This window comes from Panulirus ornatus, chromosome 2 (assembly GCF_036320965.1).
Source record: "Panulirus ornatus isolate Po-2019 chromosome 2, ASM3632096v1, whole genome shotgun sequence".
Lineage (NCBI taxonomy): Eukaryota > Metazoa > Arthropoda > Malacostraca > Decapoda > Palinuridae > Panulirus > Panulirus ornatus.
Window position 1 is genome coordinate 26,855,500 of NC_092225.1, and position 25,947 is coordinate 26,881,446.

Below are 25,947 nucleotides of genomic sequence, written 5' to 3' on the forward strand. Positions count from 1 at the left end.
GAATAAACAGGTGAGGGACTTGGAATAAACAGGTGAGGGACTTGGAATAAACAGGTGAGGGACTTGGAATAAACAGGTGGGGGACTTGGAATAAACAGGTGGGGGACTTGGAGTAAACAGATGAGGGATTTGGAATAAACAGATGAGGGACTTGGAATAAACAGGTGAGGGACTTGGAATAAACAGATGAGGGACTTGGAATAAACAGAATCATGAATGTTCTCGCGTCGCGTCACACGAATCTGCATCCACCACGTATATAACCAACCCTGGTGGCACACACACACACACACACACACACTGTCTAGCTAAAGTGGGTCTGTGGCATTCTTCCCCCCCCCCTTCCCTGAGGCGTCTATAGCCTATAGCATGACCAACCACTGCTAAGTCATGCTCCCTGGATGGTCTTCCAGCCCTCAGTACAACCAGACACGCGGCCTGGATGGTCTTCCAGCCCTCAGTAAAGCAAGACACACGGACTGGATGGTCTTCCAGCCCTCAGTGCAGCCAGACACACGGACTGGATGGTCTTCCAGCCCTCAGTACACCCAGACACACGGCCTGGATGGTCTTCCAGCCCTCAGTACAGCCAAACACACGGACTGGATGGTCTTCCAGCCCTAAGTGCAGCCAGACACACGGCCTGGATGGTCTTCCAGCCCTCAGTAAAGCAAGACACACGGCCTGGATGGTCTTCCAGCCCTCAGTACAGCCAGACACACGGCCTGGATGGTCTTCCAGCCCTCAGTACAGCCAGACACACGGCCTGGATGGTCTTCCAGCCCTCAGTACAGCCAGACACACGGACTGGACAACACAGCACAAATATATATATATTTCAATTTTCCAAAAGAAGGAACACAGAAGGGGGCCAGGTGGGGACATTCCCTCAAAGGCCCAGTCCTCTGTTCTTAACGCTACCTCGCTATCGCGGGAAATGGCGAATAGTATAAATATATATATATATATATATATATATATATATATATATATATATATATATATATATATATATATATATATATATATATATATATAGTTTTAAGAAGAAAACAAGGAGAGGGAAAGTGCCACTCTGCTTTCCTCGATGCTTACCCAAGCATTGTTACGCGAATACAATCCACCGCGGTAGTGGAAACACACCTAACTTAGCAATAAATTCTGGATACGTGCACAAGCAATAATAACAATAAGGCAAAAAGAAATGAAAAACACAACCGGTCTATACAGCATCTCCTCTGTGTGTGTGTGTGTGTGTGTGTGTGTGTGTGTGTGTCCAAGACTAAGCTTTGGCACCGACCCTTGTCAATGACAGCCTGTTCTCGTGGTGTCACTGTTAAAACAGAAATGTGCTCGGGGTGCCATTACTGGCACAGGTCGTGTGTGTGTGTGTGTGTGTGTGTGTGTGTGTGTGTGTGTGTGTGTGTGTGTGTGTGTGTGTGTGAGCTCGGGGTGCCGTTATTGGCACAGGTCAGCCCATGTGTGACTGTAATAGTGCAGTGGCCTCTTCAGTGTTGAAAGTTGTGTAGAATGTCCTCTTCCTCAGGATCTATCTACTTCGATCTATCTACCTTCTACCACCTATCCCCCACCCCCACCCTAACCCCCACCAGCATGGACCCAAGTCCCCACCATCAGCGAGGGGGTACCCGCTCGACTTCACCTCATACACAGAGGCCAAGGTCAGGTCAACACCGAGCTATAACCACCCATCCTGGTCACGAGGGGAGGAGGTTGGGTTGGCCGGTATGACTCTCCCACGGAGGAGATTGGGAGGGAGGGAGGGAAAGGAAGGGGAGGTGTCAAGTCATCCCCTCCACAAAAGGGACCCCTCCCCTGACATCGCCCCTCGTCATTTCCAAGGGGGGGTTACATAAACCAAGGTGACCTCCCTACCTACACACACACCTGCCACGCATGGACAACGACACCACACCGGGATGGAGTAGTACCTGAGGTCCTCTCCTCCATCACTCATCATCAATAAACTCGAGCTGGCTCATACCCTGCACCCGGCGAAGTCTTAGGGCGGTAGGAGAGGGAGGGCGTCTTCTGCTCGCTCGCCCTCCTCCCACAGCCCAGGCTGCTGCTGATGGAGGGGAAGGGGGCGTTGGTATGTCTCACCACAGGCGTAAACTGGTCAAAACACTCTTGTTACTCTTCCTCTCTTAACTCCTCATTCTTGCTGTGCGTATGGGATCCAACACCACATATTTCGGCCATATATATATGGGATCCAGGACCTCTACATATACCATTCCACCACCACTTTACATTCTTACTGTTGTCTATGACATATACTCTCTCCCCCAAACACATCCTTCTCCCAAAATAAACTTCATTTTCGACCACGTCCTTCCACTGTCCTACAGCAAGACGTCCACCTTCAGAGAGCCACAGACAGCATCGCCCAATTGACATCCAACGAATCGCAAGGCATGCACGATCCCCCCCCCCCCCCCCCACCACCAGAGGAACGAAACATGTCCTCCAGTTCCTTGTTTCTCCTGATAAGCCAACACTACATCTAATGTCCAGACTGAAGCACATCCTCACCATCAAGTTGAGTCAAGAGGACACTCGATACTCACTTTACCACCAAGACATCACCGTTAGGAATTCAACTTTTATTTTTTCTTCCTTCCTTCCTTCATTAAAGCCTCATTGACCCTCCAGCGCAGTTTTTTTCTTCCGCCTGTTTCGAGGATAACTGGTATCAATCAGTCCCACCCCCATGTAACTTATTCCAGGACACCCATCTCATGAAAAAAAACCCTATACCACTTCTCAGATTATCCAAAGCACAACCATTGGCAGAACCCAAAACCACCATCACCATCTTCCGTGATGCCCACAGACCCAATCATCATGTCACTCATACGACAGTGGCTTCGTCACCACACCAGACGACATCATCATGATCTGTGCTAACACCGTCTTAGGTCGGGTCGGATCCAACGCTATCATGGTCCGGTGTCCGCGGGAGGGGCTACCCAACACACAACTCACTGCCTTCGCCTGCTTCCGGCTCACTGCACACTACACACACACACACACAGTCCTTCATTACACATCACATCATGGTCGAGCCTCTGCAGTTACACTGCACACACACACACACAGTCCTTCATTACACATCACATCGAGCCTCTGCAGTTAGTTATCTCACACCCTGATAATGCATAAATACTAGGTAGCTGGGTCGAACTAACCGTATCGCCTTACGTCCAACCAAAAACAGGTGGCTTTGTCTGGCCAATATATCGTATTTCCGGCCAATGCACTGCAGTACCTCGCAACGTAATGGGCGACTGGAGTAAACACTATTATCGTACTTCGCCTCCCCCTCTAGAAAATAGACAGTGGCTGTTCTACCCAACATAACTCCCCCCTTAGAAAAATAGACAGTGGCTGTTCTACCCAACATAACTCCCCCCCCCAAAGAAAATACACAGTGGCTGTTCTACCCAACATAACTCTCCCCTTAGAAAATAGACAGTGGCTGTTCTACCCAACATAACTTCCCACCAAGAAAATAGACAGTGGCTGTTCTACCCAACATAACTCCCCCTCTAGAAAATAGACAGTGGCTGTTCTACCCAACATAACTCCCCCCCAAAGAAAATACACAGTGGCTGTTCTACCCAACATAACTAACGTTATTTCTTGTCGAACAGTGTGCACATGTCCACACACAAACGTACCGTATTTCGTCCACACACATCACAACAGGCGTCTGGCCCCGAGCAGTCCCTTCTCGTAGTTCCTCCAGACATAAGCTGTGGCTGAGCGAGATCAATAATACGTCTAGCTTGTCTGTTGGTAAATGTGGGGTCAACTTTGCCAACCAGTGCTCTTGCTGCTCTCTCTCTCTCTCTCTCTCTCTCTCTCTGAGCTGGCTTCTATGGGGACCCCCAGCCCAACACCTTACAAGACAGGTTGCAACACGAACCCACGACTATATTCCTTGTTGGCTGAATGCCGTGGGTGGGGGTGGAGGGAGGTTACCGTGGAGGGTGGGGTATGTATGCAGTGGGCGAGGGGTGAGGGAAGAAGGTGTGTGTGTGTGTGTGTGTGTGTGAATCAGAGGCAGGGTAATAATAAAAGCTCTGAGGGGTAAACCCCAGGTCCTCGAGTGCCGGTCCATCATTAAAGAGGTTTTGTATCATTCCAGCCAGTGTTCAAGAGATGGGGGGAGGAGGGCTAGGAGTGTCCAACTCCCCTCCTAGCACAGTACACATGGCTTATTCATAGCCACAGCAGCCACCCAGCCAGCCACAGCGTTGCTGTGGTACGTCGTCTTTCCTGCGCCACAAACAGTGGGCGGGCGAGTGGTAACTGCCGGGGGGTGGGAGGGAGGGAGGAGGTAGGGTTGCACTGCAGTACGGACAATGGCCACGGAGGGGCGCCCCCAGCAGTGAGGACGGTAACGGAGGGGGCGCCCCAGCAGCAGTGAGGAAGGTGACGGAGAGGCCCCCAGCAGTAGCGAGGACGGTGACGGCGGGGCGCCCCAGCAGTAGTGAGGACGGTGACGGAGGGGCGCCCCAGCAGTAGTGAGGACGGTGACGAAGGGGCGCCCCACAGCAGTGAGGACGGTGACGGAGGGGCCCCCAGCAGTAGTGAGGATGGTGACGGAGGGGCGCCCCAGCAGTAGTGAGGACGGTGACGGAGGGGCGGCCCCAACAGTAGTGAGGACGGTGACAAGGACGACGCAGTGAAAACCTCACACAATAACCGGTCGTGGATGAGGATGACTTTCAATCACGCGTTGGCGCCGTTCACATTTTGTCTCTGGATTCCCTGCTGCGTTGACACACACACACACACACACACACACACACACACGGGGTGGGTCTCGTCCACATGGCATCTGCAGCAACCATGAGGGATTCCCCTGTTTACACACACCCCCAAACCCAACCTCCTCCTCCTCCTCCTCCTACCCGTGCGGACCACGTTACTACACCACCACCAGTGGGCATCATGGCCGGGCCTTTCGACACGAGACTCTCAAAGGGCCGGATCAAAGACCAGCCTAAGGCAAAGGGTGGTGTCGGGCAGGCCGACACCAAGCGAGAGAGAGAGAGAGAGAGAGAGAGAGAGAGAGAGAGAGAGAGAGAGAGAGAGAGAGAGAGAGAGGTGGGGGCCTGGCCTGTATTGTCTCCCCAAGCCAAAGCAACTTGAGCACACCCAGCAAGATCGTCCCAGCTGTACCACACGTTATGTAACCACAATACACGGTAGGCGCGCCTTGCTTGCCTCTTACCAAGCACAAAGCGTGTGTTGTGTGTGTGTGTGTGTGTGTGTGTGTGTGTGGTTTCGCAGGAGTAACCTTTCTTCTTGCTCCCCACCGACGGTGATACACGTGTCGGGAAAGATACCAATTTGACAATGCAAAGTTTAAAGGCATGATAATCCCCCCCACCCTTCACCCAGGGCAGTGAGGGAGGGGTGGCGGACAGAGAGAGAGGGGGTGTGTGAGTGGGTCAGGAGAGGCAGGAGGGGGAGTGGAGTGGAGTGAGGTAAGGGTGGTGAGGGTTTGGGAGTAAGGGAGGCAGACGGTGGCTATAAGGAGAAGGGCGCGACACCACGACTCAGGTCAGATAACACGCACCGCACCGCCCCACGATCACCCGCCCATCACCCTCGACCAAACCCGGCCGTCTTTCGTACATCTCCTCCCTGTCCACTACGGTCGCCACTCGCGCCCCTCCCTGCCAGGGCGATCACACAGGGAGCACGAGCAGCCACCACCCGTCACCTGACTCAGGTTGTAAGGGGCCACGATGTCAGGCTGGGTTACATACATATGGGGGGGCCCCAAAGGTCTGTGGAGCCGGCCCCCCTCCAGCGGCCCCTGACGACAGTACAGGTCAAGTTCAGCGGGCTCACCTGGCGTAGGGAAGCTGGTCTGTGGTATCCTCCCGCTACACAGCTGCACCCGGGTGCTGTAGCAACCTCCAGGGCCTCTGTACAAAGGCACACGGTTGTGTGTATACACACGGGTACTGATACAGTGGCTAGGGACCGTGGAGCGAGCGGCCCGCGCGTCTCTATACCTCACTGGCTACACCAACACTGGCCTCACCACACCACCACACACCACCACCACCCACCCAGATCCAACCCTGGCCCACCCCACCCTCCCTCACTATGTACGACAGGCCACCACCGTCATAACACTCCCAACCCACCCACCACACCACCACCACCACAACTACTAGCAAATGCACACACACACCACCAGCACACACACACACACACCTCACCCATCCATCACCACCCCTGGCACTCCGACCACCACCGCAACAACCCCCCAACCTCCATCACCATCACCACAACCCCCCAACCTCCATCACCACCACCACAACCCCTCTCCAACAACATAACCACCATCACAACCTACTCAACCACACCAGCCTCACGGTAACGCTTCCTCCAGGAGTCCCCCCCCCCCCACTACCACCACACCACCACATGTTAAACACTAATCTACGCACCAGACAGTGTTCAGTGTTGGAGGCAGATGTCCCTGAGGGTGGGAGGTGTGTGTGGCCACAGCTCGCTCACACACCTGACTCATCCAGTAACGAGGGGGCTACGTCCGTCCTGGCGACCACAACACATGTATTCAACCGGTGCAAAAATGACTCTCCGCGGACGATCCCCCCCCCCTACACGTTAACACTCCAGTACTGCCATAATCTCTCACACACAACAACACCTAATCTCGGGTAATAATGAGGCCTCTTTCACCACACCTCGACACGGCTCCACACGAGGCGGGAGGAGGGAGGTGTGTGTGTCCTGTGGCTACACCGCAGTAGTCGTGGTGGCGAGCGAAACAAAAAACTGAGTGAACGCCATCACGATATTCCTCCACCCCTTTTGGCCTGTTACACACACCTCCTGTGTAGCCGTGTGAGGGTAATGAGGGAGTCATCATGCATGCTACCCACTTCCCTGGACGGATAGCATAGAAGTGTGTGTGTGTGTGTGTGTGTGTGTGCAGCATGGCCTCATATACCGTGTCATGTACACGTTACTCACCAGTCGATCATCAACACGCCCTCCACCTGCTCACACCACAATCTGAAACACAAATTTCTACATTAACGCGTCTCTCTCTCTCTCTCTCTCTCTCTCTCTCTCTCTCTCTCTCTCTCTCTCTCTCTCTCTCTCTCTCTCTCTCAAGCGTCTGGAAGGAGGCCTGCCCCCCAAGGATGGTGCTGAAGGAAATGGTCATAAGTGTTGTGAGGGAGGAGCGCGGTGTAAGATCGAGGTGTGGGTGGCGAGTGAGGGGAGGAGGAGGATATGAGCAGCACCATCACCACTACACGTGCAGGCTACCGCTGATAAGCGACACCTAGACAGGTCTGGGGGATGACTGGAGCCATCGAGGGGTAAGGGGGGAGGAAATTACGTGCGGGATACGTCAACGGAGTGGGGTAGTAAGGACTACGTCAAAGGAGTGGGGGTAGTAAGGACTACGTCAAAGGAGTGGGGGTAGTAAGGACTACGTCAAAGGAGTGGGGTAGTAAGGACTACGTCAAAGGAGTAGGGGTAGTAAGGACTACGTCAAAGGAGTGGGGTAGTAAGGACTAAGTCAAAGGAGTGGGGTAGTAAGGACTACGTCAAAGGAGTGGGGGTAGTAAGGACTACGTCAAAGGAGTGGGGGTAGTAAGGACTACGTCAAAGGAGTGGGGGTAGTAAGGACTACGTCAAAGGAGTGGGGGTAGTAAGGACTACGTCAAAGGAGTGGGGGTAGTAAGGACTACGTCAAAGGAGTGGGGGTAGTAAGGACTACGTCAAAGGAGTGGGGGTAGTAAGGGATGCGACAGGGCGGTGGCGCGACTCGCGAGCACCACGGCGGTGTGCGACCCTCGCTCGGACTTCATAGTTCGGACATACAACATGCACCTTCACCGTTAAACGATTTACGTCTACTACGGCCAAGCTCTCGTGCCCAGGCATCGTCTGTCTCGCCCGAGTTCCACAAGGGGGGAGGATCAATCCTAAGTGTCACAAATAAGAAAGTAGCAAGTCGAGGGAATATGTGGTTCTTTAAGACGCCAGATATTCCCACACGTAAATATGCGAGTCCGTGGTGTTTGGAACACTGCTGCCTTAAAACTCGTGAACCACACACACACACACACACACACACACACACATATATATATATATATATATATATATATATATATATATATATATATATATATATTCACTCCATTACAGATGAAGGAACTCATGCCTCCCACATTACCGGGTGAACCAACACGGTCAAGGCAGGACCATGCATCATGTATGCCTAAGTATAGACCAGAGGTATCGTATGTAGGCTGGCCTGCACACACCATCACCCACTATCCTACACCATGAACCATTACCTCACCATTCCCCCTCTCTTGTTTTCGAACACTTTCTTCCTCCGACCCCATGAACTCTGGCGCCCGTCTGCCTCAGACCCCTGCAAGAACTGGTTCTGTGCAACCAGCTCGTCCGTCCGTCTGTCTGTCACCATATAATAATTTCCCGTTGTACTATCTGCACGGGTGGGGTGTCTGCCGTCGTACGACGTTCCCCAGCCTTGCTCTCAGTCCGTCCATCTGGCCTCCAAAACCCTCTCAACCCGACCATCTCCATCACACCGTCCACTACGGTGCTATGCGTAGACAGCCCACCTCAAAACATAGTAATCGTCTTCCTTTCTACTTCTCCCTTCTACCTCCTGTACCCGGATCACTTGTGTAATGAATGGCCGACTCTCTCTCTCTCTCTCTCTCTCTCTCTCTCTCTCTCTCTCTCTCGGCCTGATGGGTGTCATCTGGTGCTGTGCTCCAGATCAGCCGGCCTCCCTCCCCTCCATCGTAGTCCCGGTCTCCGTTCCACATGTCACGGGAGCCAACACACATAACATATACTAAAGTCCGTGGTACATGTGGCTCCCTCAAGCCCGCCCCAACGGATACGGGGATAATACCGGTCACTGGGAATTGCATTTTCAATTCCTCCTGATCACGAGGCACATCAACAACCAGGTGCCTGTAGAACAAACGCTTCATTTCCTTTCGTGAAAATGCTACCATTCATTTGAGTGTCTCCGACTGGACCATTACCCGTTTGATTTCCACCTACAACCACTCCTGTTTCTTCCGTACATTGTCATAACTCGCAGAGTTGGCTGGACACCTCGTGTCGGGTGGGTGTGTGTGTGTGTGTGTGTGTGTGTGTGTGTGTGTAGAGGGGGAGGGGGGTTCGTTCTGCAGGAAGCTGGTCATCATATAAGATGCATCTGTATGTATGTAGGGCAACTGAGGCAGCAGAATCACGGGTTTCTTCCAACTCCAGTTGCGAGAGACAACCACATTCCCTTTCTTCCCACCCTCACACACACACACACACACACACACATACACACACTGTGCAGCCTTCACCATCTTCCCACTCCACACACACACACTCATGTCCCAAACATTTCCTACAGTCTACACCAATGACAACCATGCGCCTTTTTTTTCCAGGTTTACATAAACATCTGGATATCTAATTCTTAACGCCCCCCCCCCCCCCCTACTTCTCCATGAAATAAGAGGTATTGTAAATCTGCATTTTCTATACACAAGCCGAGGAGGCCTTCCTCAGCATAATCCATACCCTACCATTATGCGTCTAACGGCACAGATCATCGCTGTAAGACTTGCACGTTATATACTTCCAAATTCTCCCATAACAGTCGTCTCACAATTCATATATATATATATATATATATATATATATATATATATATATATATATATATATATATATATATATATACCTGGGGATAGGGGAGAAAGAATACTTCCCACGTATTCCCTGCGTGTCGTAGAAGGCGACTAAATGGGGAGGGAGCGGAGGGCTGGAAATCCTCCCCTCTCGTTTTTTCCTTTTTTTTTAATTTTCCAAAAGAGGGAGCAGAGAAGGGGGCCAGGTGAGGATACTCCCTCAAAGGCCCAGTCCTCTGTTCTTAACGCTACCTCGCTAAAGCGGGAAATGGCGAATAGTAGTATGATATATACATATATATATATATATATATATATATATATATATATATATATATATATATATATATATATATATATATATCAAACTTACTGGCTTTCCCCTATTGTTTACACATCTTTTGCTCCGTGCCCGACTCCTCAGCGTAACAAGCCTCGCTAAAACCTCGTCCCCGCTAGCAACAGTCCACTCCACCCCAACTGATCTGTTATTAACTCACACAGATGACAGCGCACGTTGCTCCTCCTCTAGTCAGCTTTTCTCCCCATTACACCTCCCTCTCGTGCTTCTGCTTCCCGGACACTCGGGCATCACCACATCCTCGTAAAATTTCATCTATAATACTTAGTGGCTATTTCAAAAATCACCCTTTTTACTTCCATTTAATAATACTTTCGTTTGGCAAAGTGTTTCAAAATCATTAATCCTGGCGAAGACGTACGATCTTGGGGAGTTGGTAATCATGTCTTTATCTTAATAGTTCTTGCTGTTGGAGGTTCCAAATGCGTCGTTCGGGATGTCTTGTTGTCTATGACGAGAGTATTTGACCAAGAGATTACGAGTCAGTAGTGTTGGAAACAAGTTTAATATATGCACTGAAAGGAATATCCAAGTGACGACAGAGGTGGGGTGGATGACGAAGTGTGTCAGTAAGAAGAGATTTGTAACGACAACATAAAACGGGCTGGAGACAAAGTGATCAAGAAAAATAATACAATAGTTTGTGAGAATGAAAAAAAAGGGGGAGGGGATAAAAAAAGAAAAAGCAACGGGAGAGGGGAATACAATCTTTTAAAAAGCAACGAGAGAGAGAGAGAGAGAGAGAGAGAGAGAGAGAGAGAGAGAGAGAGAGAGAGAGAGAGAGAGAGGAGAGAGAGAGAGGTGGGGGGAAGGATTGTGACAAAACACACGAAGAATTAAAGTGCACCAAAGCCTAGCCCCGAAGGGAAAAGAAGCACAACACAGCGGGCCTCCTCCCGTGAGTTGCCAACGACCGCACTGTAATCATGTGTGAGGCAGTGGCGGCTTGCTGAGTATCACGTGGTCCTGACTAATGGTGGGGGTCACACAACCAGCTAGTTCTCGGGAGCAGAAAACCATAGTGCAATCTACAGAAACGAGACACACAAAACACACTGAAGCGTTGGGGGGGAAAACGTGTTAATATTGAAAAGTAAAATTGCTCGGGACTCCACTCTCTTGACTAGGTAGGGGCAGCACCAACCCAAAATGTGAGTGCAGTACTCAATAAAACAACAAAGCATTCTTTTGTAGAATCAGAATCTATGTTCAAAGAGGAAGGATTTTCGGTATGCGATTGGTCTACCAATTTTTCCCTGAGATTAGGTTAGATAGTAAGGTGTTATCATATCTGTCTACTGAGCGATGACATCACACAGCCACTGAAGATGGGAAAATTGAGGGATAATACATGGAAGTAAACTGGGCATCAGAGACATTAACCATCACTAGGTTTGTCTACTCTACCGGCGAAATCGCCCAAATCTTATCTTAACGTCGGAGAAAGACAGGAAGGACTGCAGGCAAGAGTCAAATCTTCAGCACACGAGTGTCTTTGGTTACATGGCTGAAGAATGGGACATCATTTACGAGACAGGGCCAAGCCCTGAGAGTCGCTGCTGTCGACAGTGAAAGAGGGAGAGCTTGTTAATTACAGACTGGCCAGGGAGGAAGATAATCATCAAAGAACAGAGAGCATAAGCCAAGAGACAGGGGGAGGGTGGTGGTGTGTGGGGTCGTGGTGGGTAGCAGCTCAGAGATTAGCGGCCGTTGCCACACCCTGTCCGAAGCTTTCGGTGTGCTGAGTATGAGAGACGATGGCGACATTGTTAGTGATACAGGAAATAATAATACCGCCAGGTGGATCTCGCCTCACGAAAAACCACGGTGATGCATCACAGAGCCACTGCCGTGGTTCTACATGCTTACAAAATGAGAGCTAAGATGTTGAACGACTTTGATAAACAACACGTGTTTCTCCTTAATACAACTCTACAGCACTGATTTTACTTCCGAGCCACCCACACCACAGTGAACTTTTCTTCCTACAATTCCCCCAAACATCACCTCGGCCATTTCAACGGTATTTGTGAACCCTACCAATCACACACACCACCTACGGTATGCTTTGCCTTCGAAGTGCTCCCTTATCTTTTATTTTCCTGCGCCTGCTTCCTTGTCTTCACTTCAATTCACCCCCTCCTATGATTCGCGTTCGTATCCTTAAATCCCTTTGTTGCAATGGTAAATAAAACATGACATACGAGTTGCTTAGTTCGATTTTGAGCCATCATTCTTCTATCCACGGTCTATTCATGCTGATATATCTGGCTTTTAGGCTACGTATATCTCTTACGCGTCACACTGCCTCTGTACTTGCAATTTTATATACACTCCACAAGAGTTTCAAAGGCAGAAATAAAACTTGATATAGTAAGGGAGATACTGACGTTCCCCCCAAGCGATTTACGAGTTGCCAAGTTATCCAGTGGGCGCCTTCTCTTATGGAGAGGAAGGGAGACCCTTTTCCTGTTTAATTACTCACCAGGACTTACGTACATATTGCTTCTTTATTGTTTCGTTCATTTTCCGAACCACGACTTGGTTTTTGGGGGGACGAACAATTAATAACTATAAAGGAGGCGAGTGATGTATCAGCTTGCACAACCAGCGTCTGTCTCCACGTCCACCACCCCAACTATATAAACGAATCTATCCCTCGCCCTCCCAACCACAGCACACATCCCTGCCCGCAACGCGCCCCTCAAGCTAACCCTTACTTACCTAAACTTAAAAGGTCACTGCTGACAAATCCACATCAAAACCGGAAACAAGATCGCCTGTGCTCGCCTGCAAGCATGAGCGCCTTCGCGCATGTGCACGTGTAGTAACATTTTTGCCTGCGTGCCTTTGTGCACAGACGTCTGTTGAGAACATGCGAAAATGTGCGCATGTTTGCGTGCTTAACCCCTGCAGCTCAGTGTGTGTATATGTCTAGTAGACGTCTCTATATTTCTGTAGCCGTCTAGTCTGTGTCTGTTCGAGATGGGTTGTGGTGCTCTGGCGGGAGCATATGATGCCTGTGTGAGTGCTGTGGGTGGCTGTATGAGAGCCGTGTGTGTGTGTGTGTGTGTGTGTGTAAGTGAGCAAATTTATGGCGCATCTTACAAGCTGTTGAGCATGTATGTACTTACGTTTATGTATGTGTGCACTCATGCCCACTCGTGCGTATATATATATACCCGTATGTGTGAGTGGGTGTGTGTGTGTGTTACACGTATTCATATGTGTGTGTATGTTACGCTGAGTGAAACTTATACAAGCAAGAGAATGCTGTCTTCGTAAACACTGAAAGACGGTGGTAGTCATTCTTAGCACTTTATGTAAACATTACCTAGAAATATACTCACAGGACCGGGATCCCTTCCAACTCTCACATGACCAGGGTTCCTTACAACTAGGACACCTAATGAGATTGTTATCGAGAGCAAGTTAGTCCTATGGTGTCAATAACATCACACCAAGAGGAAGAGCCACAAGGGAACGAAAGAGCGGCCATCGAAGGCCCAGCACATTATAGCCATGGGCCCTACCGTTGAGCTCGAGTGCATACAGGGAGCGACGTAGGTATGGATAGGGAAGGAAGCATTTGAGGCCAGGCAGGACTGTGCACCGTCGGCGTCGCCGTCTGTGGAGATGGTGGTAGTGGAGGGAACCGTGTGCCGGCGTCCATGTATTGATTACCTGGCAACCCTCCATCCCTCCATGCTAGCCAACCCTCCCCCACCCCCGGCCTCACAGTCCTGCCCTACCTCCTGTCCTACAGCCCTGCCTGATGTCCCTCACCCTCGCCTTCTACCCAGCAGCCTTGCCCTCTGTTCCCTATCAGCCTCCTATCCCTCATCCCCTCCTCTTGTCCCTAAACCCTTCCTTCTGTCCCTCATCCCTGCCTCCTGTCCCTCAGCCATGCCTCCTATCCCTCACCCTGCCTCCTATCCCTCGCCCTCTCCCCCAACCACCGTCTCCTGTCCGTCGCATGCACCACAGCCACAAAACGCAGTTGTGGGCACCTACAATTATATAGTACACTGAGAACAATCAAAACCACGAACTAATTAAATATCCTAATCCACTAAGTCCGAACGAAGCAACTGGTCCAGACGATATCCCCCCCCCCCCCAGGAGTACTGTAAGAGGCCAGCCAGCAATTAGCTCAATATTCAACAAATCATTGCAGGAAGAGAGAGTTTCTTAAGGCTGAAAGCTACGCAATAGAAACACCCATTTTCAAAAACGGAGACAGGAAATTTCCTTCGAAGTATGCACCCTCGTCTTCACTTCGGTTCTGGGTAAAGTTCTACATACAACAAAATTCGGAAAATTCGTAACTAAATTAATAACAGTCCATCAACATGGTTCCCAGAATAAGCCATCACGTTTCACTGATTTTTTCCTGTGTATATGACAAATACAACTCCAAAATGTATATGACAACTGGGGCTCTAAAATACATACAACAACTGGGACTCCAAAATACCCTCCGATGTTATATGCCCAGAGTTTCGTAAAACCATCGACTGAAAGCCACACAGCAGACTGCTAAATTCAGTCAAAGCGACGACGTGGTAGAGGGAATCTACGCGTGGAGAGCGGCCGACTGGCTTCCTCCGCGGAAGCAGAGAGTGGTAGTAGTAAATGGGGAAGCACCTGACTGGCTTCTTGTGAGTCTGTTAACAGAGTTACACGCACGGCTCAGTCCCTTAAGAACCCATACCTTTCATCGTATACACCAGTGACCTACAGACACGGGTCTGACCAGCAGAATCTGATCATTTTCCGACGACACAAAACTGGGTAAATATAAACGAAGACTACCTGAAGATTCAATTTAGATACAGTGGTGGAGGAAAAGGCAACGTTGTTCACTGTGGTACCAAAAATAAGCATCATGAGTACAAAATGCTTGTTAAACCATCGCAAGAAGCTAAAGAAAAGAACCTTAGAGTGATTATAATTATCAGCATAGTGAACGATGCCAAGCGGACGTAAATTTAGGCTTCATAGATAAAACAGCAAAACAAAGGAGACGATACTCACTCAACAATGGCCCTGGCTAGACCTTATTTGAGGTATACCGTTCCGATCTGGTCACCAAACCTGATCTAAGTTAAAATTATGCGTATTCAAATTCGATCATGGTAACTAATCCAAACATTCAGAAATAAGCCTTTAATCAGATTCAAAATTATTCTAACAAAAACTGTATGCGCAGATTCTGAGGAAACTAAATGGGAATAGACCAAAATATTTGAGAATTTCATAAAACGAAAAAATTCTTCACCTTAAGAGTCCCTAGTGACCAGAAACAATAAGCCAAGCGGGAAAGTTTGTCAATTATAAAGAAGCTGGACAAATACTTTAGCGACATAATCACTGAGCCAACTTACCACTGATATATCTATATATATATATTGTTCTCCATCCAGCCACAGATCAGATGCCATAAAAGTTATGGGATTTTTTTGTTCAGTCTACACTTTCCTACAGAATTACCAAAGCAGTGTCTTCACTATCCGGCATGGTATTACTTGCTCGTTTCTTTTCCACAGGCAGCTAAGCCAGAGGGAGAGGTAGTGGGTGAGGTGCCTTCTGCTCGGCGATCCTATTTCTACCACTAAGATTAATATTTTCTTTTCTTTTTTACTGACAACTTCGATATAGACCATCAGGTCTCCAGTTATCTGTTCGTCCCACGTACTTACAGCCCTGCTTCTGTCCCCAAGCCCTGCCTCCAATCCCTCACCCCTAACCTCCTGTCACACAACCCTGCCTCTTGTCCATCTCCAGTACCTCCTGTCCCTGAGTATCCCGCATTCTTTTCCTCAGCCCTGCCTTGTCCCACGACCCCTACCTCCAGTCCCTCATTCCTACCTCATGTCAAATAAAGTTAGGCATTACATGTCGCAAGGTATGGTGTTGGCTGGCAGGTATCTGGCTATGGTGTATACGAGCTCCTGGTTGAGCCATGTCCTCCCTCACCCCAGGCAAGTGCCAGGGAGGCCAAACATCAAGGCCGGAGCTCAAGTGCTGCTGGCAAAGGCACCAGTCCCCACACCAGTTAATCTAATGCTATAAGGCTTCTCATCCCCTTCCTTGTATCTCTCCTCCTTTTTCTCCCAGAACTAACCTTTCCACATCCTCCCACTCTCATCTACCCAACCCCATCTTTCTTCCCTCTCCTCCTGTATTCCTTCCTTCCCACTCCTCTCCCATCATCACTTTCTCTTCATTACATCTACTTAAACACTCTTTCCTTCCAATGTATCTTTAGCTACCTCCCTTCCCTTTGCCTTCCCTTTCTGTTCAACCCGCTTAGTTCTCTTATACCTCCTCTCACTCTCTCCTCCTTTCTTCCCTCCCCCTCTCCATCCTTTATCTCAGTTATCTCTCCCTCCTTCAACCACTCTTTCCCTCTTGTCCCCTTTTTCTTCTACCTCACAAACAACCAATCTACTAGCTCACCATAATTCACTTTTAACACAAAGAGAATGGACCCAGTTTTTTCTAAATTTTTCAAGCACATTTGACAAAGTTAATTATGGTGAGCTACTAGAAATTGTGAAACAATTATATCATAAGCACCACCGGGATAGTAAAGCCTCCAAGATGTTTCATGGACTCATACTGTCTTAATTTCCATGTGTGGCCAGCCAGAAGGGCATAAAATGCACATGGACTCTAACTTGAGGCAGGATATGAAATATATAGATTGATTCCAATGGCGCTCTGCTACACTTGAGTAAACAGATACCCTTGTGGATGCAGCCTTCTATGAACAACTTCAGTACACACAAACGGAAGGACCAGTCAGCTAATGATTTGTGGTCAACCCGAGATCCCATACTAAATGATGTATGAAATAATAATAATAACAATATTATTGGCAATTACTGGAGAGCTCTCTGAAACCAATCATTGACACCTTTCCTCACTGAAAACATACAAATTTCTTCTCAAGTTGCCAGGTATGAAAAAATCCAATTGAAAACTGATACGAAATAAAAATCTTTCATGGTCTGAACAAATTCCTCAAAAATGGAAATGGATTGCAACACCTTACTAGCATCAGAGTGATCATACCGATTTCATGCATGATGCACAATAAACATATAGTCTTCCAGAATAGCAGCCCAGTGTAATTATTTACATGCTATTTGGGAGCTGGTGCTTTTTCACAAAATACTAATTATTTCTTCTGAGACAAATGAATTTTGCATTTATCATAAGAAGCTGATGCACATCCTTTTATATCTATTTTGATTCATCCTTTTCGATTGTTTTCTTCCTTTCTAGCACACTTACATCGTCAGTGAAATGAGGAAAAGAGGAATATTGCAATTTTTTTTTTCTTTTCAAATATGTGATTTTCTGTCAATACTGCCATGTGTGGTACAAAATTTCAAGTAGTTAAGTACAGAGGCATTTTGCTTACCATGGTTTTGAGCATAAATGCTTAAAATATTGTATACTATTTCACTAACCATGGCATCAAGTTGAGTATTCATGGTTTCCCATGGCACCATCAAAATTTTCCCCCGCACCGGGCAATGTCGTGTGGCCGTGGTCTGCTTATGGCCTAGCCTGGCAGTCCAACACTGCCAAGGACCTAGAAAAGTGTCATAAGCAGACAGTGCTATTAGGGCAAGAATCAAAGTAACCTTTTGTGTAGCTTGCTCGGTGCTTTGTGGGAATAAGGAGGCACAGCATCAGGGGTGACATACTACCATCATATCATAACTTTACAGTCTTGTACATTGTCTCTTGCACTTTTATAGAATAAACCTGTTGTTTTCCTCTGGAAGCTTCACATGCCTTGGTTCAGTCCACTAACACCACATCGACCCATGTACCACATCATTCCAATTCGCTATGTCCCATGCACGCCTTTTGGAAGAAACTGAAAAGTCTGCTTTTTAAAAGGGGCAGGTTGATGAAAAATAGGGAAAGGGAAAACTTTTCAGGAGACAACAAACATCACAATAGCCTACCTTTGAGTTGCCAACAGTCACAAATGACATGAGACTGTAGTTTACCATTACGTGGTCTAATTAATAGCAGGGGCACACAAACAGCCAGCTCTTAGAAACGGACTAAAGTAATATCTATGGAAGAGGGGAAAGTGAACCAACACTGTGGCTTATGACAAGAGGGTCAGGTTTTAAGGTCAGATTAGGAGAGGTGATAAGTCAGAGCTTTTGACTAGAGTTTGTCTAATAAGAACCCAGATGTACGAACAATACTTAAGAAAAAAAAAAAAAAAAGACAGGTTAGACCCCTGTATAACTTGAGCAAATTATACAAACAAAAGAGCTTACAGCTTCTAATCTGGTCTCACAGTTTTTTAGGACATTTTGTTTACTAAGCTGTAATCATGAAACTTTTGTCTGTACACTCATCATCCAGTAACCATAAACATTTGTAAAGTTGGCAGATGGACCAACATAAAACTGTATGTATGCATAAAAAAATGCAAACAGATTTTTTAAGTTATTCTAATCTTAATAAAAACAAGTAGATTTCTATTCCTTTATCTTATCAGAACATTCTGCTGAACTGACCAAACTTAACATGTGATTACCTAAGGGTTACCTCCTTAAATGGTTTTCCTGGGATCTTGACTAGAATTATCCAGATTTTTATCTGGATTTCCAAAATCTCATACAAAGGAAGACCATTGGGTGCATAATTTTTGTAAAAAACATATTTCCTTTCATCACTGAGTGCCTTACATCCACATGCAAATGTAGCTAAAGATAAACTTAATGAAACCCTAGTTTGTTATCTTCCCATGTTCAAGTCATTCACTTATCAAAAAGGTGAGACTATACATGACAAGTCTTGTCATTATGCTTTGACCATTCAGACAGCATAAAACCAGTCTCAGTTTCTTTTATACAGATGTGACCATTAAACAAGTTACTTTAAGCAGTTTAAGGTGTAACCATTAACCCTAGGTCATTGATTTTCAGTCATAATCTTTGATTTTGTCATAATCTTCAAGATGGTACCAAGGATTTGTCTCTGAAGTCGGTGTCATTAGGCTCAGCATGTGGGTCAGTGTAAGCATCAAAACAAGATCAATACAGAGGCATACTAAAGTTGACTGTACACCCCTCCATCTGGCTGTTTTCTGCTGCCCTGTGTTATGTGTTGAGATATCGTTATGATATTAGGTGCTGAGCCATTGTGGTCATGGTCTGATGCTGGGGTGGAACAGTTAGTTTTGTAGGATTTAGAAAGCTTTTATGAATGAAAAAGGTATCTAAAAACTTAAAACAATTTACACAGGTTAATATTTTGGCTTTGTGAATATCTAAACATTTTGGACTATCTATATCAAAATCTAATTTCCTTTAAAAAATTCATCTGTCTAATTACACTAACATTAATCTATTTCTCCAATACTTAGATTCTTTCTTTAGTCATTATACAATTCATAATTGACCCAGATACTCTGATTTGTTGCTATTCTGCTACTATATGTTCAACGGTAATTTAGCAACTGCAGATGTTACATACTGAGGCAGGTCTCCTCTTTTTAGATGAACAAGGATTAACCGAGTATGACCATCTCATAATAGGAAGTCCTTTTGAAGGAGGAGCACCACACTTAAAAACCTTTCTTTATCCTTTGTAGTTTGTTATTTTTAGGCCTTCCAAAGCCCATCTCGCTTGCCACTTATATCAATCATAATCATATATTCTGCTCCTAATGTATGGTATAACTATCACAGTAGACTGCTAGATATAGCTATTTTAGCCTCTGCATCTGCAATCTTAATATCAGATACCAAATGTCCAGGACACCGGCAGGATTCTACACTTTTACGATCAAAGGGGAGACTGATCACTTAATTCAAGTGCAGCCTGAATAGCATATACTTCTGCAGTAAATAAGGTAGCTCGCTAAACTCTGCATCATGATATTTCATATCAAAGAATCAAAATGCTATTATGCCTAGTGGTGCATCCTGAGTGCCCTGCTCCTAGAAATCTCATGCACACCCAAATTTTATTGCTTTCAGGCAAGAATTCAGTCTTTTCCTCTTTAAAAAGGTAAGAGCCAACCATCTTGAGGCACAGGTGAAAGAACTACAGTGCCCAAAAGTGAAATTCTCAAAATGTAGTGGCAACTAGGTCTAAAGAAAGAACATCCTTCCCTAAAGACGGCACACTTAGGCGGCTGGTGCTCACATCATTAGATGCAGTAGTCACAGAGACTAGATGTACAACGATTTCACCTTGTACCCACCATAAGCCTTAAGCACATATCACCTTTGAAAATATGTGGGGGCAGACTTTTCTTGAGGACACTGTAAAATGTAAAGCTACAGTTTTTGTTCAAAGAAATCAAATGCTGAGTCTCTATCCAATCAGTAATCTTGGCAACAGCAACTTGCAAGTGTCTCAGAGCAACTTCAGATGCTGATATACAACAGACAGCCAAATCATCAATAGAAAGGAGATAATCTGACATCCCCTAGAATAGTGTTAATAACAAAGTTAACAGCAGCAATGAACCAATGAACATCTAATATGCAGACCTACAGCACATCTTCCTAAAGGAATTCTCTTTAATACTTACTACCAACCCTCACCTTTAATTGTCTTTCACACACTATTGTATAAACTGCAATAATCTGCTCCTAAGGCCCATTTTTCATGGAAATGCCAAATGATACCAAATCTTTAAGTAGTAGCATAAGCTTTCTCTTAATCAAAGAATACTGATGTATGTAGTAGCATAAGCCTTCTCTTAATCAAAGAACAGTGATGTTGTATGACAATTAACAAGTCCTTTCTGAACGTCAACTGATTTTGTACTACGAGCTCTGTGACGGATCAAAGCTTTCTAAACCATAATGAAGTGGAGCAATACAATAATTTCTTTCAGAGAACCAAACCAATCTTATCATTAATCATCTTTCCATTATTCTGCAAACACAACTAGTCAAAGCAATGCTAGGGTTAAGAATGATATGAACAGAGAATACCATCCAACCACACTGTAGCACACTTAGCATCTCCTGGAGCACTTCTTTCAGGGAGTGATAAAGCTGATATTTTCTTCATATGAAATAACTCATAACAGCCTTTGTTATGAAAGGAGACATCTGTGAAAAGTCTCTTTTTGTCCAATAAGAATTCTTGGGACTCCCAACTAAATCTGCTGACACTAGACATGAAGGACAAACTTTTGACAAGAATATTAGCTACAATGGACAGGTCATTTATTTTAATGCCTTGATTACTACATCAAGGCAAAATAGTATGAGAATACTTTCTAAACAACCTCTTTACTCTCCACATTTTTTCAAACTTGGTACTGCATCTGCTATCCTCCACACACTTTACCCAAGATGACCTCTTGGCACCTTAAATATCTTTCTTTTGTTTTGCTGATACTCAGTGATAAATGACCTATTAAAAAAAGAATTCTCATCTCTGAATCTTAGTTTCACCATGGCCCATTAATGGGTCTCGGTTCTCTGTGTGAAAAGATATCAAAAAATAGTGCGGATGATTAAGAAGGAAAGTGACATTGTGGAAGAGGAAAAAAGTTTACCTGCTAAAACAGATACAATATATCCTTAAGAATACTTATTTCGAGTGAGCATATCATATTAGTAATGGTAATGTACACTTTGCAATTCCTCACTAGTTAAGCAATGAAAAATTTATCAAATACATTTAGGTTTCTTTTGTAGGTGCAAAACACATAAACATTCTGATATAACAGTGTGCATACATGCAACAAATATGTTCTTATTTTTCATATATAAACAAAAACATCATTTCCAAGTGCTTCCAAACATTTTTGTTTTATGTTTCTCCCCCTTTTTATCGTTTGAGACCCATTTCATTTTTTTAGGACTGCTAATCAATGCTCTAGCATTTGATCTAATGGAATTAAGGCTCACTAAGTATCTATAAAAATAATGGAAACATTTTATTCCCAACTTACTATCAATATTCACTCACAATTTGCAGGTTGTTCTCTATGAGTTATATGTGTACCTTCTTACTTTTACCACACTAATCTGTGAGTTTCTGATATTTTCCACTATCACAAACACACTCAAAAGGGCCAAAGAGTCTGTTGCTGTTTTAATTCCTTTGTTTCATGATACGTGTACGAACTCTTTGATCTAAGCATGGGTCATGTTGGTGATGGCTGCGAGTGGAAACTTCCTGATTTCGGTAAATATACAGTACTGGTATTATTAGACAAAGAGAGACTTGCCCACCTCTCCTGGGACTGCAGTTTGATACTTCCAACAACTGTATCAAAATTTTCAAAGTAGGTTGCTCATAATCTGCAAAACTTTGCTTTTTAAAGCAACGATGCACGAAAAGGACACCAAACTTTTTTGAAAAGAATCATCTGCATAGCACAGAGAAACAACTGTTCTCTTGTAAGTATTTGCATCACAAAAACACGTTTTTGCATGTGACACAAGACTTGAGGATCTGGAAATGTACTATGATCAACTGATATGGCTTCGACATGAAGTACTTGTGTATTAATGTGACTCTAAGGTAAAAATTGGAGGGGTTGGTAAAACTGTTAAAATTCATAAAATAAAGTTTGGCTAATGGATACAGTTATGGTCCTAAAAAAGGAGGTAATATTTCACAGGTATATAATGGTATTCCTAGGTTAATACTACATTACTTCAACATACGTTAAACTAAGCTTTGGCTAGGTTAGGTTTCATTTTGCTATATCAAGGTACATTACATTACTCATAGGTTAGGACTGACTATGTTATTTTACTCTTCTCTTACTGTAGCTCAGGTCTGGAGCATGGTCTCTTTTCATGCATTCAAAATGTGTATCTCCAGTATTTCTCTTAACTTTAAAGCTCTGCCTATTCTGTGAGAAACTCAAAATTCCAGTTGTTGGAGTTTTTCACATGAACACCGCACCTAAAAATAAATGTAATAAGGGTTCTGAGTCTCAAGATAACCAAATTTGAGTAGTTTTGTCCTAAAATAATGAAGCAACAGTACATAAATACATCACCTTAGATTAACTGTAAGACGGATATACCTCAAATCTTGTATTGTTACAGACTAAAATGAAACAAACAAATCAAAATAATGATAAATAAGTACACATGCCCTGAATTTGAAGCAACTGTCTAGATTAGCTAGACACTAATATTAGCTCTGAACAATGACTGATTTTGTTCTTCAATATTAAAGTAGTATTCTAGGAACATCATAACAGCTGCAATGCATCATTTGGAGGTGATAAGAGGTGTGTTTAAGTCCATTTTAGCTCTGATTTGAAACGAGCTTTAGGAAATGGTTAGCTACATTCATTTATGGTGGTTTACATAATTCACTGTGATGACAGAAATAACTGTAGAGAACCAATCTATCTTATCTTTTGATTACCTAATCAAAAATGAAAAAGGTTGTGAAGGATAAGGAAACTGTATGGTATAATGTATAAAACAAATAAATGTCATCAAAATTATATAAAATATACTTAGGAACATGTGATTTATATTAATCCATCACGTAAAAATTTGAGGCACACACACTTCCTTAGTATGAAACAAATTCCAATTTTCTAAATCTTCTTCCACCTTCCGATTGTTTACCTCAATCACATACAGACATGACAACACCTAATTTATTCTCAAAACATTTTAAGAAATATGTAAATCTGATATCCCTATAATTCTTTTTAATTAAATTTTTGTATTCTAAAGTCTTTTGGCCTATATCCTCTCTATGCATTTTTGCATTTCTTTTTGCTGATAATACTAGATTTTGTCTGACCCTCGATATATGCCAGATTCTTTGTTCAAAATAATTGAAAATATACTTGATCACTTTTTCTAAAGCTTGGTCAAGAACACCCCATACTAATTCTGTACTTCTAAATCTTTGCCAGTCGTACTTAGGCTCATGACATATCACAAGCAGCACCTGCAATGACAATATTCGGGGTCTATTTGGCTTAATCCATAGGACCTTCATGATTTCCTAGTCTTGCATAATCTATCAAAACCTGATAACAAACCAGTACATCAAAAATGCCAGGCTACCATTAAAGTTAAAGAAAATCTATTTTCTAATGCAATAAAGTGACGAGGGGCAAGAAGAGAAGGTATGTGGAGTGTTGGTTTTACTGCTCAGCAATTAAAGATCCCTTTTGAAAAGTCCCATTTGCTGTTGCATAAAATAAGAGTCCCATTCATACACAGCTGCATTTCCTGGTGTTAAAAGAAAAAATCAGGAGTTGGTGCATGAGCTAAACATCACTAAATCTCATATACTGGTTCAGTTTTGCCAAGAAGTTGTGGTGCATTACTGCGAGTCAAAAATTTCTCCTCATCACCACCGAGGTGTATCCTACACAATAAGGTAAGAGCTATTTGTAAGTTCTTCTATTATGGCATACCATGTAACATGTCCATCAAAAGCACTTCAGTTGGCTACATTCTGCTTCAGCTTCTATCCAGTATGTGTAGTGGATGCAAGTTCTACGTTCATGATTTCTCTTTTACTCATGAAATCATTCATGCTGCTGTTACTAATCATTTAAGAGGGTAGGATTATGAATCCTCATTCATATAACTTGTCTTTCAATATCTAACAGCTTTTCTGTCGTATAGTTCTCTGATTTGAGTGGCAAACAGAGTTCAGGTGTCCTGAAGAAATATCAGAATCTCATTGTGTGGAAAAGATCCCATTATGAAGTAAATCAATCAAAATGAAGTACTGTACAACCAAAACATTATCAAAACTTAAAATATTCACAATGTAGCAAAGTTTATGGCAAAAACATACCAATATTACATTCATCTGCAGCTGGGATCACATGCTCCTATCTGGTTACTCACATCTATTACCATGCTAGCGGTGCTCAATACCAGGTATAACTAGTGTATTTCAACAACAATATTAAAGAAAATTTAATAAATCTAAAAAGCTACGAAAGTTCGGCCAAGTTTTCACAGGTTTTCTTCATGTTTTTACATGCGTTATAACTACTTTAAATCTAATTAACCGCACATTTTCCCTAATGTAATGCCACTATTGATCAATAAAGTACAATTCACACCTATTATTGTATAGGACACAATCACTCAATACCCATGCCGAGCTAATCCAGCCAATTCCCGTATGTGATGCTGGCAGAACAGCATTCCTTAACCACAGACAATGGAATCTTCATTAAATATACCCAAGTCTGTGTATTGTCCATGAAGTTGCATGACTAATCATAGGCAGCTATAATCAAACAGATGTTTAAGCCAATGACTGACCTCATTCTCATTTCAGTTACTTATCTGAGTCGTGTCTAGTGGTGGAGACAAGACGTCTCCGTGTCTTCACAGGTCTGCCAGTGTCTTTGGGTACGAGCCAATCCCCAGCAGCCGGTAAGTGTAGCTACAAGTTTGTATGTGACAATCTCTTCTTCCACTTCACGATTAAATCATTAATATCACATCACTCATTCACTCAGCCGCTATCTAACAGCCATGGCTTCTTTACCTTGTCTCAGAGACGTCTACTATCCCTACAATCCATAGACCATAACCGAAGAAACCTCTCAGCATCTTTATGAGATTATCGACGACCTCCCATCCAAACCCCTCCATCTCCACCATACATCACCAGACGACAATGGCTTACCTGTAGCTACAGTCGACGTTCCTCTTAATGTCAACTGCAGCAGCTGGTGCGTGTGGCCCGGAATGTGCCACAGGACAATGGCGAAGCCACTCAAATAAAATATTTCAGTATCTCCATAGGTTACACATCCGTCACCTCACTCTCCTCACAACACATTGA

The 25,947-nt window shown here is 44.8% G+C and overlaps 1 protein-coding gene across 20 annotated transcripts in view; it reads right to left on the reverse strand.

Moving 5' to 3' along the window:
- The window catches only part of LOC139754724 (uncharacterized), a 115,339-nt gene extending 89,392 nt beyond the window's left edge, over nt 1–25,947 (reverse strand). For 7 of the 20 annotated variants that reach the window (XR_011713950.1, XR_011713940.1, XR_011713938.1 and 4 more), the window contains exon 1: nt 25,789–25,947. The gene's annotated coding sequence lies outside the window, so the exon portion shown is untranslated. Of the gene's footprint in view, nt 1–5,892; nt 6,125–7,050; nt 7,093–22,920; nt 23,062–25,788 lie in introns of those variants that run through there. The other 13 variants (XM_071672545.1, XM_071672501.1, XM_071672425.1 and 10 more) reach the window with 7 other exon arrangements.